Source organism: Hemiscyllium ocellatum, unplaced genomic scaffold (genome assembly GCF_020745735.1).
Source record: "Hemiscyllium ocellatum isolate sHemOce1 unplaced genomic scaffold, sHemOce1.pat.X.cur. scaffold_325_pat_ctg1, whole genome shotgun sequence".
In the NCBI taxonomy this organism is placed as follows: Eukaryota; Metazoa; Chordata; class Chondrichthyes; order Orectolobiformes; family Hemiscylliidae; genus Hemiscyllium; species Hemiscyllium ocellatum.
In genome coordinates this window covers 48,211-55,170 of record NW_026868359.1, presented here as the reverse complement: position 1 = coordinate 55,170, position 6,960 = coordinate 48,211, and the positions used below count along the sequence as shown (strand labels likewise).

Below are 6,960 nucleotides of genomic sequence, written 5' to 3'. Positions count from 1 at the left end.
GCTGGGTAAGTTGTTGGAGGAGATTCTGAAAGAAAGGAGCTCCATATATTTGGAAAGGCAAGGGCTGATTCGAAATATTCAGCATGGCTTTGTGAGTGGGAAACCGTGTTTCACAAACTGGATTGACTCTTCGAGTCAAGAGATAGATGAAGGCAGAGCAGTCAAGCATTGTGTACATGGACTTCAGCAAAGCATTTGACAAGGTTCCAAGGGATGTAGAACATCTAGTCAAGAGGAAGAAGGAAGCTGACTTAAGGTTGAGGAACCAAGGATCAGTAGGAGGGCTCTAGAGAGTTACATGGGGCAGCACGGTGGCTCAGTGGTTAGCACTGCTGCCTCACAGCACTAGGGGCGCGATCACAATTCCAGCGTCAGGTGACTGTCTGTGTGGAGTTTGCACATTCTCTCCATGTCTGCGTGGGTTTCCTCCGCGTGCTCCGGTTTCCACACACAGCCCAAAGATGTGCAGGTTAGGTGAATCAGCCATGCGTTGTTCAAGAAAGGGAATAGAGATAATCCTGCGAATCACAGACCTGTCAGTCTTCTGTCTGTGATGTCCAAATTATTGAAGACTCTGAGATACAGGATTTATGATTCCTTGGAAAACCATAGTTTGATTAGAGAAAGTCATCATGGCTTTGTTAGGGACAGGTCATGACTCACAAATTTTATTGAATCCTTTGAGAATGTGACAAAACCCATTTACGGCTCATTGAGAAAGTACAGAGCATGGGATACATGGAAACCTGTCTGTCTGGATACAGAATTCCTGGCCCATAGAAGACAGAGGGTGATGCCAGATGGAAAGCATTCAGCCTGGAGCTCGTTGACCAGTGGTTTTCTGCACGGAGAGGTTACAGGACCTCTGCTCTTGGTGAGTTTATGAATGACTTGGATTTGAGAGTGGAAGAGTGGGTTAGTAAGTTTGCCAATGAGACGAAGGTTGGTGGAGTGGTGAATAGTGTGGATGTCTGCTAGAGGTTGCAATGGGACATTGACAGGATGTAGAGCTGGGCTGAGAAGTGGCAGATAAAGTCAAATCTGGAAAAGTGTGAAGTGATGCATTTTGGAAGGTGAGACTTGAATGCAGAATACAGGGATAAAGGCAGAATACTGGATAGTGTGGAGCAACAGATGGATCTTGGATTTCATGACCAGAGATCCATCAAATTTGCCACCAAGCTGATAGTGTTGTTAAGAAAGAATATGTTGCATTGGCTTTCATTAGCTGGAGGATTGAGTTTTATAGCCATGAGGTTATGCTGCAGCTCTATACAGCCCTGTTTAGATCCCAATTAGAATATTGTGTTCAGTTTTGATCCCTTCATTACAGGAAAGATGTGGATGCTTGAGAGAGGGTAAAGAGGAGATTTACCAGAATGCTGCCTGTACTGGAGGGCATGTCTTATGAAGAAAGGTCGAGGGAGCTAAGGCTTTTCTCATTGGAGTGAAGAAGAGTGTGGTGTGATTTGGTAGAAGTGAACAAGGTGGTGTGAGGCAAAGAGAGAGTGAACAGTGAGAGACCTCTTTATCCCATGGCATACATGGTACCAGGGGGCATGATTGTAAGGCGATTGGAGGATGGGTAAGGGGAGATTTCAGATGTAGGTCCTTTACACAGAGAGTGGTGGGTGGGTAGAACGGGATATTTTAACAGACTCTTGAATAGGCACATGGATGATAGTAGAATGAAGGTTATGTAAGTTAGTTTGATCTTACAGTTGGGTCAAAGATGGGCATGACATCATGGCCGAAAGGTCTTGGGCTGAACTGTTCTGTGTTCTGTGTTCTGTTTGGTAAACTAGGTGATAAGCTCAGATCAATGTAAAATGATATGCTATTCAGGAGGAGCTAGTCAACTGGATACAAAATTGGGCTTGATGGTGGGAGACAGAGGGCAATGGGAGGCATGTTGTTTTTCTGACTGGAGACATGTGACTAGCGGTGAAGTGGGTCCCCTGTTGTTTGTCATTTGGATAAATGGTTTGAATGGGAATATCGGTTTTGTGGTAAGTACGTTTTTTTGAGTGACACTGAAATTGATAATATGGATAGTGAAGAAATTTATCCAAGATACAACAGGATGAACAGTACTGCTGGGACGGTGGGCTGAAGAATAGCAGATGGAGTTTAACTCGATAAATGTGAAGTGATCCATTTTGGTGAAACAAACCAGGGTGGGACTTGTACTGCTAATGTTCGGGCCCTGAGTAGTGTTGTCAGTCAGAGACCCAGGGATGCAGGTAGACTGTTCTTTGTAAGTGGTGTCACAGGTAGACAGGTTGGTGGAGCAGGCCTTTGGGATGGTTACCTTCTTTGGGCAGAGCATTGAGAGTAGGAGTTGGGATGTCATGTTGTGGCTGTACATAAAAGCATTGTTGACCAGTAGGAAGTACACATCTGGTTCACTTACGTCCTTTAGAGAAGAACATCTGACATTCTAACCTGGTCTGGCCTGCACGGGACACCAGACCCACAGCAATATGGCTGACTCTGTGCTATACTCTGGGTAATTAGCAGTGGGGCAAAGAATGTTTGTCCAATCAGTGACATCCTCATCCCATGAATGAATAAATAAAAATACCTATGTCCCTCCCTACCTCTGCAAACCCCTCCCGCTGCAGCAATCTGTACTGGCTTTGTAACACCGTTCAGACCCTGACCACTCTGTGTAACACTCTCACCACCTCCAGCACATTCAGCTCTCCCGGTTCCTTTTGTGACATAAAACCTTGACAATTATTCCGTCTTCCATCTGACCTCCTCCTGCGAGCAGACCCTTTGCAATCCCTTTAAAACTAACTCCTAAAACATTCTCTCACTTCAGGATTTTAAATACTTATTGGTGATCCTCTAAGCCTGATAATCTAATATGATCCTTTTTACTTGAGTGAGGGACCGATGGGAATTTCTTGCTGAGGATTTGTCTGTTTCAAGGGAATGACCTTTTGTTGAGTGTTTTACACTGCTCTTTCAAATGTTTTCCACTGCTCATTTACAGGCACATATTTCAGTCTGTTTAGCCTATTTACCTTGGTCAGTTCTTCTCTCAAACTCATGTTATTGGTAATTTTTGTTTCTAGTTGTAGTTGGTCCTTTCTGTGACTCACTTTAAAACTTTATATTTCTTTAAACTGCACTTTATCACAATTTCCCTGAGGATCTCTCCCGGTGACATTACTCATTCACTAAGTTTCATCACACAATGGTCACTCTGAGATAGTTATGTCCCTAGCCAGTTGCACAATGTGTTATTCTAAGAAACAGTGAAAACTAATTATCTGAACTCCATTTCCAATATCACTGTTGTCGGTGTGACTGTCACACATTTTGTGAATATTGATGTTTCCCAAAATTATCACAATGTGTTTGTTAAAAAATTCCAATGAGTTCCTATTTAATGCAGTGATGAGCAAGGAAATGCTGTTTGGTGGCTAAAACTGCTCTGCTGCGTGTGTCCTTGGCAAGTAGTAGCCAGAATTTCCATTCAGACTGACTCTACTTCATGATCTGTGGCCAAATGCTTTCTCTGTAATGCCTTTGTTCTCAATTATTGTTAGCGTTACCCACTTTGCCTGAGTTTCCACAAGGTTGTGATCCATTGAATATTTATGTCACCTTTTGTTCACCCTGTAACCACATCTCTCTGGTGTCTAAATCTCTTTTATCTCTGTGTCACAAATCCATCTGCCTTGTTGATTAGACTTCGTCCATTCAAACAAAACCATAATTTACTCTTTCCCAAAATTTCTTATCACAAACCTACTCACTGATGTACAGTTTTAGTTAAACTCTGTCCCATCCTGTTCCTTTCTGTTGCCTTCAGCCACATCCCCATGCTGTTCCGATGCTTCACCTTTTCTCTTTGTATTTGGAAAGCTCCTTTCACCTGAACCCTGTCCCTGCCTCCTCTCTGTCAGTTTAAAGCCCTGTCCATAAACCTACCGACATGATTGGCCAGGACACTGGTCCCACCACGGTTCCAGGGGGACCATCCTCTTGGATTTTTTATATAAATCAGGTATGGGATGTGGGTGTCTCTGGCTGACCAGCCTTTATTGCCTATCCCGAGCTGCCCATGAACTGAATAGCTTGCTCGACCATTTCAGAGAGTAATTGAGAGGCAAACACTTTGCTGTGGGGATGTCGTGCAGACCACGTCAGGATGATCAGATCTCGTTGTCGAAAGGACAAGTGGGCGCCACGGGATGGCTCAGTGATTAGCACTCCTTCCTCACAGCACCAGGGTCCCAGGTTCGATTCCAGCCCTGGGCGACTGTGCGGAGTTTGCACATTCTCCCTGTGTCTGCGTGAATTGCCTCCGGATGCTCCGGTTTCCTCTCACAGTCCAAAGCCGTGCAGGTCAGGCGAATTGGCCATGCTAAATTGCCCATAATGTTAGGTGTATTAGGTCGAGGGAGATGGGTATTAGTGGGTTACTCTTTGGAGGGATGGCGTGGACTGGTTGGGTCGAAAGGCCTGTTTCCACACTGGAGGGAATCTAATCTAAGGGATTATGATTTTTGTACATCAGCAATGGTTTCATATTTGTTTATGGATTGTTAATTGCTATTTTTAAAATTATTGATTTTAAATTCCACCATATCTTATGATGGGATTCAAACCTGCCTCCCCTGAACATTAGCTGAGGTTTTGTACAAATGCGTTAACAATTATGTTACTAGGCCATCACTTCACCTGCTCACTGGTTGCTCATCCCTGAACACTGATACATGAAGCTAAACCCATTCTTCCAACATGACTGTGTGATCCTGAAGCCTTCCAGAACTCCGGTGATATCACTCAGTATCTGTCCATGTGGTATCCCTCACTGTGTGGGTCTAATTGCTGCCTCTGTCAGTGTCTCTCACTCTTGCAGCTACTCCAGATCCTGGGCCAACAGAATTCTCCACTCCAGAGAGACGCAACAGCACAGGCCAGGGGTGGAGCTTGGGATTTCCCAGATATCTGTGGGGCTCATTTCCATTCTCCATGTATAACCCTCACTGAATCAGTCTAATTTCCCATTCTGTCCATTTCTTTGTCTCCTGTAGGTACTCGGGAAGTTCCTGACTCAATAGACTTCCCAACTGCTGTGCGTCTCATCCATCACCTCATTGAAGATGGTTGGTCAGCCAGGGAGACAAAGGGCAGGGAGATCTGGAGCCTTTAATAAATCCTGCAGTGAGGTAAGATCACTCACAGTGCACAGAGCAGAGAGCAATGGGAGGGCTGCAAACATTGGCCAGCAATACATAATATAGATGCAGTGCTGGATGGGGAGCACAGTATAGACACACCCCATGCTCAATCACCACGTCTACTTTAACTTTAGTTGCACTGAGACACATCGGGAGTTCATAGTTATCAATCCAGTCCTGTGATGTCTTAGTGAGCATCAGTAGAACAGAGGGGAGAGTAGGCCTCCGACAAGAGGTTGGGAATGCTGCCTGGGATCTTTCTGTTCTGTGTTCTCCCGCCAACACTGTACTAAGACTCACAAATCTGTAACACTGTATCTGTGGCATGGCTTGTGCACAGTAGTTGTCCCTGTAACCTGCTCCATTCCCGATAGTCCCTCCACATAGTTGAGACGTACTGCATTCCAGACTACCATCCCTATCGCTGTAACTTGCTTCAGTGTCTACAACATGCCTTATTTTGGTACACTAATCCTCTTTAACTGGATACAGAGTGATACAGCACGGAAACAGAACCTGTGGTCCTACTCCTCAATACTGCCCATGTTACCTAAACTGAATGAGTCTCATTTGCCTGCATTTGGCCCTTATCTCTTCAAACCTTCTCCTCTCCATGTACCTCCCAGATGTCTGTTCCATGCTGTAATTGTTCACGTTTCTCCCATGTGCCTGAGGCAGCCTATTCCGTCTATGCACCATCCTCTGTGGATAACGTTCCCCCTCAGCTCCCTCTTTAAATCCTTGCGCTGTCACCTACTGTTTATACCCTCTAGTTTTGGACTCACCTACCCTTGGTTATTCACCATTCTTAGGGTCACCCCGTGGATTCCTCAGCCCAAGGGAAATATTGACGACAATGTTACAAATATCTCCAACGTATGTAACAAAGTGCTAGCCAATGACGGCAAATGTGCCAAATGCCGCTTTCCCCACCCTGTCCACCTGGTATGCCACTTCCGAGGAACAATGAAACTTGCACCCCTGGTCTCTCTCTTTCTCTCTCTCTCTCTCTCTCTCTCTCTGTTCGACAACCCTGGCCAGAGCCCTTCTATTAACTATATTAGTCCTCTATGGTTTGTCTTTACAAAATCCAACAGCTGAATTAAACTCCATCTTTCATTCCTTGGTCCACTGGCCCAGTTGGTCAAGATCCCCTTTGATAACCGTATTTACTGCCCACTACACCATTAATTTGATCATCAACAAACTTTCGCACAATCACTCCTATATTTTCAACCAAATCATTTATATAGATGATGCACATCAGTGGACCCAGCCCTGATCCTTCCTTCAATAATGGAATAAAACCATATTCTTGTCATAAAGCAAAACAGCATGGAAACTGACCCTTCAGCTGATACCCACCATCATCTAAAACTCAACTCTTCCCAGCTGCCTGTTGCTGGTCCATATTACTCCAACCATTTCCTATTCACCTGATTATCCAAATATCTTTTAAATGTTGTAATTGTACCCGCATCAACCCCTTTCTCAGCAAGTTCATTCCACACTCAAACCACCCTCGCTGTAGCAAATTGCCCCATATCTTTTTTTTGAACAGCTCTCTCCTCTAACCTTAAAAATGTGGTCCCTACTCCTGAGAGTCCCCCATCCTGAGGAAAAGGCAACGACCATTAAATTGATCTATATACCTCATTTTTTTTCATAAACCTTTATAGTATAATGTCTCAACCTCCAGGCTCCAGTGAAAAAGACTCAGCCTATCCAGCCATTTTTCAGAACCCGATCCTTCCATACC

General features: G+C 44.6%; 1 long non-coding RNA gene across 2 annotated transcripts in view; it reads left to right on the top strand.

Annotated features, from left to right (window-relative positions):
• Positions 1-831: 831 nt before the first annotated feature.
• Positions 832-6,960, top strand: part of LOC132813121 (uncharacterized) — a 44,252-nt gene continuing 38,123 nt past the window's right edge. For both annotated transcript variants that reach the window (XR_009643944.1, XR_009643945.1), the window contains exons 1-2: positions 832-874; positions 5,055-5,189. This is a non-coding gene — a long non-coding RNA (uncharacterized LOC132813121). The remainder of the gene's footprint in view (positions 875-5,054; positions 5,190-6,960) is intronic.